The sequence below is a fragment of the Numida meleagris genome, chromosome 17, assembly GCF_002078875.1.
Source record: "Numida meleagris isolate 19003 breed g44 Domestic line chromosome 17, NumMel1.0, whole genome shotgun sequence".
In the NCBI taxonomy this organism is placed as follows: Eukaryota; Metazoa; Chordata; class Aves; order Galliformes; family Numididae; genus Numida; species Numida meleagris.
This window is the reverse complement of record NC_034425.1, coordinates 4835220-4844765: the sequence shown is the minus strand read 5'-3', so window position 1 is coordinate 4844765 and position 9546 is coordinate 4835220.

The following is a 9546-nucleotide window of genomic DNA, read 5'->3' as shown; positions in this document are numbered from 1 at the left end:
GGTGTCCCCATTGAGATCTGCATCCCCAGGAGCTCACCCAGCACGGGCTGCGTTTCCTTGTGCTGTGTAAGTGAAGGTTTTAAAGTGCGTGCGTTTACTAAATGAGTTTGTCATCGCTGTTTTTCCAATGGATCAGCTGGCGCTGGGCGAATGCCTCTGAAGGTTACTGAGATAACACGAGGCGCGAGGGGTGTTCCTTCATTGACGTGAGTCCTTTTAATTTGTGGCATTACGAGGTGAGAGCGCGCCGAATAATCGGTTTGTGCAACTGATTTGCTCCGTGCAACAAACAGCCGTGGCAGGGGAAGGGCAGCTGGTGGTGGGCCCCGGGCTGTGGGCTCAGCCGTGCCGCGTGGTGCTGGGCTCCTGCAGCCTCACCGAGGGACGCGCTGCCCGCTCCTGCTGCTGCTCCTTGCACCGCTGCGTGAGCATCCCCAGGCTCCTTGCAAAGGCCGAGAGCTGGCGGCGGTGTGAGCAGAGCAGCCCCTTTGGCTGCGGGAGGATGGAGTTGTCACGGCTTGAAGGAGAACCTGGGTGAGGAATGGGGGCAGCGGGTGTTGCAGGGATCGAGGGTGGGAGCTGGTCACCCGGCGCTGGGTAACGCCCTGCGGTGCGCTCGCCGTGCTGTGCCGTGTGCTCTCCCGTTTGGGCGGTGCTGCGGTGCTTCCAGTGCACACCCACAGCCCCACGTGCCCCTTCGAGGCCACCCTGACCCTCTCGTGCCCCCACCCCTGCTCCCAGTCCTGTCCCCATTGCTGGCCCCGTTACAGCTCCTTCCCCCATTAAGGTAATACGAGGAATGCTCGAGCGGGTCGTGTGCATTGCTGGTGTGTAGAGCAACTCAAAGTATTGAACCAGAGGAAGTCATTACGACCAGAATTTATGGAAGCGATAAAACAACTTTTGACAACGGGTTCACCTCCTGTGCAGCCAGAGAGAGGAGATTTTCCTCCTGTCAGATCAATAAACAATTAATTCGAAAGCAGGGAGCCGGAGAAAAGGAGTTTTCCAGATTTCCCAACTCTTAATCAGGCGGTGGGTGAAGCAGAGATGTGAGAATCTGAGATCTGCTTCTGAAATGGTGACCTCGATAACGCGCTCTCAAATTCCTGAACCGCAGATGATGCTTCCTTTGCTGAATAAATCTCCTTTTAAATATAGCACTTGTTCCTCGATATTTCTGCTCCCAGCGTGTTTAATGGAGCTTTGCTTAATAATCTGCTTCAAAATGCTGACTTTTTCCCCCACCACGTTTTTAATTGAATTCTAATTTCTCTTCCGAACCGCCTTAAATTAAACGAGTTTAAAAAAAAAAAAAAAAAAAAAAGCAAGCAACCGAACAGTAAATAATAAATACAATTCGCTTAGCCTCGACATAAGCTGTGAAAATAAAGAATTTAAGTCGCTGCTTAAATCTGCATGCGACACGTCCCTCTGCCAGCAGCAGAGCAGACCTTTGGTGGAGCACGGTGCCTGCGTTCAGCAGAGGAAGGGGCTGTGGGGGCTGCTCTGTGCCCCAGCCCACGGCAGGGACGGGGGGGGGGATTTATGGTCCCTCCCTGCTCTGCTGATGGACAATTAAAAGTGCTGCATGGCCGGGAGAGAGCGGTGCCTGCGAGAGGCAGCAGCAGTCGGAATAAATCCATCACTTCATGCGTTGGGGGGGGGGGGGCAGGGGGGGCTGCCAGCTCCATCTGCAAAGCCCCCAGACCATCCGTGCCCATAGGGCTGTGTGCCCAGGGGGTCCTCGTGCCCCTTGTCCAGGGGGGCTGAGCTGTGTTGGGGGAGCACCGGGTGCTGCTGGGTCCCACGTCTGCTGTCACCGCTGTTGTTCTGACGCGTGGCAGCAGCGCATCTCGCCACTGTTGTTTTGGCTGCTGGAAAGAGCAGGTTTCAGTGCAACCTCCCAACGCATTGCGTTGGGTCTCGGGGCCGTGCAAGGTGACCCCAAGGCCGGGTGGCACCGCGGCGGCTCCTCCTGCTGGGGCTGCAGCTCTCGTGCACGCTGCCGGGCTCTGCACAGCCCATGTCGCCGTCCCCGTGTCAGTGCAGCGCCGCGGCTCCGGTGCATGGGGAGCTCCGGGGGGAGGTGGGCAGGCGCTGCATGGGAAGGTGCTCATGGGCAGATCCGGGTGAGGATGTGTGCACTGTGAGGAGCTGCGTGTGGATGAGGGCTGAAGTGATGCGACGCAGAGCCAGGTTTTTTTTTAAATAAAGCTATCTCCAGTATATTGCAGAAGTAATTAGGAATCCTGAGCTGGCTGTATCTCGATCTTTATAGCAACATAGCTGATAAAGCATGATTCAGGGACCTCGTTATCTTTTTTTAAAGAAGTTTTTATTTAACTTCCGTGAAGTTGCCATGGTTACCCCTGTGCATGGCTTCCATGCCGCTCGCGCCTTAAGTGCAGCTGCTGGCATTAAGAATTAAAACATCCACATTTGGAGCAGCCCCGGCCTCCCCCAGCTGCGATCCTGTTGTGCTGCCATGTGGGATGCGGCAGAGCCTGGAAGGGGCTCCCCAGCTCCCCCATTAGCTTGGCAACATGCTGCCCTTCTCAGCCCAGCAGTATAAATGGAGCCGGGTGGATTTGGGATCCTCGATACGGGAAGGAGACGTTTGTGCAGAGCTGCAGTTTGTGCAGGGCTGCATCGCTGCCTTTGGAAGCGTGGAGTAATGATGTGGTGCTCGGTGGGGGGTGGCTGCAGCAGTGGTGTCACTGGGGCTGGTGTCTGGCAGGGGAACATGGGGCAGGGTCTGGTGGGGAGGCTGAATCCTTGCTCTCCCCTGACCTCCACTTTTTCTCCATCAATGGGTGCTGTCTCTTGGTTGCTGTCCATGGTGCAGCCACAGTTGAGTGAGTGATGCTGAAAAGTGACACGGGGATGGAGCTGGTGCCAGGGCGTCCCGGCTCATTCCGTGCTGTGGCTGTCGAGGCCTCGCTGTCTGGGAGCGTGGGCTCCACGTGCCTCAGTGAGCCCTGCCCCATCCCTGTGCGTGCAGGTGTGGGATTGCTCTGTTTCCACAGCGGTGGCCACAACAACAGAGATGTTTTGTTGAGCTTGAAGTTGGGGAGCCAGAGAGGCAGGCAGTACCCCTGACCAGCTGCGGGGTGGGATGCTGGGGGGAGCTCAGCCTCTGGGAGGGAAGATCCCCGTGCAGCTGTTCCAGCACTGGGGAGGGCCGTGGTTTTGGCTGGCAGGGGCTGTGCTGCTCCGTGGGCAGGTGATGCGGAGCCGCGCCGTGCATGTGCTGCCTGCCCAGGGCACGTCTGAACCCTGTCCTCGTTGTGTCCGTCAAAGTTCTGCCGTGCTGCCCCTCCTGCTCCCCCGGCGCTTCTCAGCAGCTGAAGGTGGGAGGTGTGTGGGAGGCAAAGCTGTGCCAGCAGCGCTGCTGGGGGTTGTGGTGCGCGGGCGGTGCCGGGGGGCTGTGCTCCCCATGGAGCTCTGTGGGTCCTCTGTGTGCCCCAGGTGAGGGGAGCGGCCCTGCTTGTTTGTCTCGCCCGTCTTCCTCCTCCCCCCTTTCTTTCTCCCTTCCTTTCTTTTCCCCTTTCTCTGTTTTCCCTCCTGATGAAAGATTTTCTTGCAGTGTCAAGGCAATGTGACCTGGTTCCGTAATAAAGAGGAGGCTTATTAGAATTAAAGCCCAACAGTGTTAAAAAAGCAATCTTTGCAAGATTGAGGCCATGGGGGAATTGTAAATTCTCCGCAAAGACCTCATTTAAAGACTGGGCTGAAAACACATGCAAACACACGCGCTGCAGCCTGCCATGCACGGGGAAGTTTGGTTCTAAGGAACACAGGCGACAGAAGGAACTGAGGCTGGGACCCCCCCAGCCCCCAGCAGCTCCTCTCCCTTCTCCTCCTCCTGCTAATGTTCTCCCCTCAGGCTCTGGCTGTAGTGTGGGCTGCTGCTGCGTTCCCATTATCAGGTGTGGGAAATGAATGTGAAACAAGCGGAGTATGTGTCAGAACGGCCCCGAACCTCCCGCTGTCCGCAGAGCAGCAGTCCCTTCCATTCCCCACGGTGGTCTGTTGTCATGATTTGCTGTTATCTGTCTAATTAGAAAGTAAGCTCTCCTGGCAGGGAGCGCGGCTGCTTCTCTGGCTCTGAGTGCCGCGCACACCTGTGGTGCGGGATAAATGAGGATATCTTAAGCAAGCAAAAGGGAACGTTGATTTATGAATGTTCATCAGCTCTCCTGCCCAGGGCTGAGGCCATGGGGGCCCACGCTCCCCTGCCCGCGCCCTGTGGGTGTGTTGAGTTCTGGTGCAGAAGTGCTGGGTCAGCAGCTGCGGGGGTGCCCGAGGTCAGCAGGGGATGCTCTTGGTGCAGAGGGTGCTGAACGTTTTGGGCTAGGGATGGAGCTGGGGGGCTGTGTCCGGTGCTGCTGGGATGCAGCTGCCGCCTCTTGCTGAGCTGTGTCCCGGTGCTGCTGGGGCCAGCCGAGGTGGCTGTGCTGGGGGGGCAATAGCATGTTTGCCAGTGGATCTTGTCAACGAATAGGACATCGGCGAGCTTTTTCATTAAAGTGTGTGTGTGGGAAATGCACAGCGGTTAAGTTCAGTGTCTGTGCTGTGCTCCCATAATATATGGTGCGCAGTTGAGCTGTAGCCTTCGCTGTCATCCCTGCCCCTGGATATTTATAGCTCGGCAGACCTGCACGCACGCAGCCCAATGCTGCACGGAGAGCAGAGCAGGGCAGGGGCTGAGCACGGTGCCCACAGGGTGGCATGGTTACAGCAGTGCCCTGCGGGGCCACGTCCTGCTCCACGGAGGCGTGGGGGGGGTGGCACTGCTCCTGGGGCTGGGCAGACCCTCACCCTGCAGGATGGCACGGCCCAGGCTGCTGCCACCACCCCCAGCATGCGGTGAATGTGATGTCTGGTACGGGAGCCCTGCACTTCAGGATAAATGGCCTTTCCTTCGGAGCCGGCATGAGTTACTCTGACGTTTTGCTCCTCAGCAGAGGTGGGCAGGGGAGGATTGGGTATTACATTGGGCGATAGGCAGGAGAAGCAATCTCTGGGAGGCCATCAATTTGGATTAAGCGTTGTGAACTGGGATGGAGGGTAATCACCATCCTTCATTGCGGAGAGGTAAGAAACAAGTCAGCTCCTTTATGGATCATGATAGCTGGGTGCGAGCGGGTCCTGCCACAGGCGTGCGTTCCCTCCCTGGACTGGGGACAGCCCAGGAGGGCATAAAGCTGAAGGGTGAGACCGCAGCCGCCCTGGTGCCTGAGCCCCCCCCGTGATGGGCAGAGTGCACTGGTGGGGCCCTGACAGCAGCACTCTGCATGGCATCAACCTCCCTCCACCCACGCATGCCCACGCGCAGGCAGCGATGAAAGGCTGAGCCCAGTAAACAGCAAATGGAGAGCAGGAGAGGGAAGTGGGGCAGCGGGGCTGGGGGCTGAGGTGGGGAGAGGCGGCTGCTCCAGCCCCGCCGCCTGGAAACCCCCCGTCCCTTTTGTTTGTACTTCTATTTTATTTTATTTTATTTTTTTCCTCCTTAATCTAAGTGCCTCGTTTTCCAGAAGCTGTCATTTTACATAAACCTCTCAGCGAGGTACATCCATTCCCACTGCCAAAATCTCCATATCAAACACTTGTAACATGCCGCCGAGCTGACAGCCCTGCCGATGCGTGCTCCGCGCCGTTACAAAGGGATGCTGCGTCGGGGAAGGATATAAATACACGCGTCGAGATGGCACGCAGCGTGCTCGCTCCCCCTGTTCTCTTGCTGCCCGACTGAAACGTCCCCACGGAGGTGTCTGTGCCCCCCCACCCCCATCCCTGCAGGGAGCAGGGGTGGGGGTGAGGCGGGGGCACCGGGCAGCGCAGCCCCCAGGGAGCGGAGCTGGGGCTGCAATGTGCTGGGAAGTCCATGCACACCCCAGGCTCCTAGAGAGTCCTTTTGCAGTCTGGATGCGGCTCTGTGTGTGCACCTTCTGCCTGGCAGTGAATGTGGGTTGGAGAGCATCCCAGCCGTGCTGTGCCATGGGTTCCTTTATTCGTACAGACGTGGTGTGCTCCGGGCACGGCGTGTCCCCTCTGTGCTGTGCCGTGCTGCGGGCGGCTGTGGGGTCCCCGGTGTGGGGCTGGGGGAGCTGTGCTCGTGGGTGTTGTGCAGTGTGGGGCTGCTTGGCGTGAAGCTGTCTTCTTGCCCCCAACCCCATTTTAGTGGGAATACAGGGATGGAGAGAGTTCTTTTGAAAGAAAACTCTTTTCTCCTGGGGGATGTTCAAATCCAACCCCAAATCTCTGTTTCTCCGCAAATGAGAGAGAGAGTGAAAAGCAAAACGCTCTCCCCATCCCCCTCCTCCCCCCCCCCAAGTCTATCGATCTTGTAACGGATGAACAGAATCATTCTTTCTTGGGATTCCCTTCCCTCCCCCTTGCAAAGATGTTGCTGCTGTTCCCATGGTGTTGCAGCAGCGCTGTGGGTTTTGGCCGTCCCACGTGGGCACTGGGAGACACCCACGGCTGGGGCTTCTGGGGCCGCGTCCTTCCTCCTGTACCGTGATGGCCTGGGGGGCACAGGGGGCTTGTGCTGACCCCAGGGGCTGGGGGGGGGGCTCCAGGGCAGCAGAGGGAGCAGAGGGCACGGGGGGATTGGGACCGTGGCTGCATGGCTGGGGAGGGAGCGGTGTGAAGGACAGCGAGCGACAGGAGCAGCCGCGCTCCTTGTGCTTCTCTCCTCATATAGAAACTGGAGCTCTCAGAGCAGCCTAAAATAGACGGGAACTGCTGGTGGGAGCTGTGGGAACCCGTGTGCCATGCGGGGTGGGTGCCTGGGGCTCTGCGTGGTGCAGCAGAGCTGGTGCTCCCCAGCCCTGGTGCCAATGGGACTCACATTGTCATAGCCCCTCGGGGCGGGCCTGGGGGGGGCTGCCCGGGCAGTGGCTGCTGCTGGTGGGGCACGGGATGCCATCATTCTTCATGTTACACGTGGAGGTTTCTGCCTCCCTCACGGAGAGGAAACCTTGACGTGGGAAATATGAGAGTTATTTTTTTTTAAGTGCTTTTTAATTGAGTCCGTTTCTGCGCGCGGAGTGATGAATTTTTCAGGGCCTCCACGTGGAGCCACACGTCTGCAGGGCCTCCCCGATGGCCCCGTGCCCACGCTGGGCTGTGCGGGTCGGTGCAGGATGCTGCCCGCTGCTGCTGCCCGGTGTTTTCCTTCTGGGGAGGGCTGGGCTCCTGCAGGCAGAGTTCAGGAGCGTTCCTCGTGGGCGATGGGAAGTTTTTTGTACACGCTGATTAACTGCCTCCCTCTGATGTGACATGGCAAGATAAAATATGAGCGGCCGCATTCTTTGACTTAAAACTTAATTAAAACTATATATCAAAAACGTAAGACCCTAGGCTTAATAAAACCTGATAAAATTATACTAATACACTTCAATTTCAATCCAAGGCTCCCTGATGGAAGAGCGTGAGAGGCAGAACCCATAACTAGATTAGAACCACCTCCTATGCAATATTTATGGTGCTGTCCTGCTTGAGATGCATGGCCTCTGAGGAAGGGCCGGGCACTGTGATGAAGAGGAGGTGTCAGCACAGCTTACGTGGAGATAGGAGTGAGGGCAACAACATGCGAGCAGACAGCAGGGACTGCCCGCTGCAGGGGGGGGGGAGGGAATGCGGGGCTGGTGTTGCTGGTTTGGTTGGTGATGTCACTGGGCACCAGGTTGCCACATGCACTGATGGTGGCTGGAGAGGTCGTGCCCTGCCGTGATGGTATCGGCTGGCACAGGGGCTGCTGCGCTCCTGTGCACCCCCGTGGCTGGGGCTGGTGCTCCCCAGCACCGGGGGAGCAGCTTGGGCTTGGTGGTTGGCTCTGCACTGAGCACTGAGGGATGCTGTGAGGCTCCAGCCCGAACTCTTGCAACCTCTCCTTCACCTCTCAGCCTCCATTTCACATGGCTGTGGTGGCCGCTGCTCTCCTCCCTGCCTGGCAGCGCTCCCAGCAATGCATTTCCCTGCTCGCTCCTTGGCTGCTGGGCTCAGCCCTGGGTTCCAGGGGCATCTCCAGGGCCAGGTGCTGCTCACATCCATGTGAGGTAGTGACAGCCCTGTTGGGGCTGGGGTCTTTCAGCCCTTCCCTGCAAAGTGACCGCCACGCTTGAGGCAGGGACAGAGCTGCCCCAGAGGATGAGCTCAGGGTGGGTGGATGCTGCCCTTCCCATGGTGCCGTGTCCCTGCTGGAGCACCTGGCAGGGCAGTAAGCTCCTATGGGTTCCTGGAGGGCTGTGGTTTTGCTGCGGGCCCTGACAGCTGCTGATGGCTGTTTGCTGGTCTGTCTTTCTGGAGTGATGCATTGAGGGAGATGCTGCGTGTTGGATTGCAGGCTGAGAGCCAGAGCCTGGCGATAGGATCCGAGTGAAGAAAAGGAGCCTGGTGCTTCCCTTGGCAGGAGCGGGGCTGAATTTCACCTTTGTGCAGAAATTTCCCAGGTCAGTGCCTGCCCAGGGCTGGAGCCCCTGCTCCATCGCAGAGCAGAGGCGCCCAGGACATTGGCAAGCCCTGCTCTCGCCCTGCTCACAGCAATACCCGTGTGCCTGCAGCCAGTGTGAAGTGACCCCTCCTCAGCACTGCCCTTCGTTTGGTGAGGGGCTGGGGGGGGCACCTGCTGGGCACTGCTCAGTGCAGCGCAGACACCCGCAGTGCCACCTCGCACCGGCGTCTTGGGAAGAGGCTTCGGTAGACTGCTAATGTGGAGCATAAATCGCGGTGGAGACAGGGTAGGTCAGGGGAGGGAGGCAGGAGCAGCAATGCATTGCAGTCAATGAGACACCGTCCTTAGAGGAGAACGCGGGGTCTGAGTGTGGAGCAAAGGGAGAGCTCCCCGCTCTCCTTCCAGGTCACTGACAGCTCTCAGCTGCGTGCTCGCTTTGCTGCGAGGCTGCTGCTGTGCTCTCACATCCCCAACAGCAGGGCCTGACCCCTGGGCTGGGGACGGGGGGGACTGCATGGCTGCACCCCGGGGCTCGGGGTCCTGCCCTGGCACTCGGGGTCCTGCCAATGGCATGGAACTGTGGGCAGAGGGAGGAGAGCTGGGGTCGGTGACGTGGTGCTGTCCCTGCCCGCGTGGCCCCGTCCCTTCTCGCAGGTTGTGCCCGGGGTTTGTTCTCCCCCAGCCCCAGGCGGGAACTGCAGCGCGCTGCTCCGCGGAGCTGTATTTTCAGAGACTGCGGGGGATGTTGTGTGTGTAAAATTAGCACTGCCTTGTTAGTCCTTTTCAGGCTAATTCGGAGTGAAATGCTTTAGCAGCGGTGGGCTGATTCTATCAGGAGAACAAGAACTAATTAAATTCACTCTGACCATCAAGCAGTAAATTATTTATACCCAGACAGATGCAATCTAATCTGTAGCATCCAACCCAACTGAACCTGCATCTTACTCGATTTGGGGCTGAGGAGGCAGATTCAGAGCACGAAAGGGCACAAGGAGAGAGCCCTTTGCCTTTGGGCACGGCTGGGAACGGGGCACCCTGCTCCTCACTGGGGATGAAGGTCTCACTGCTCCTCCTGCTCTCTG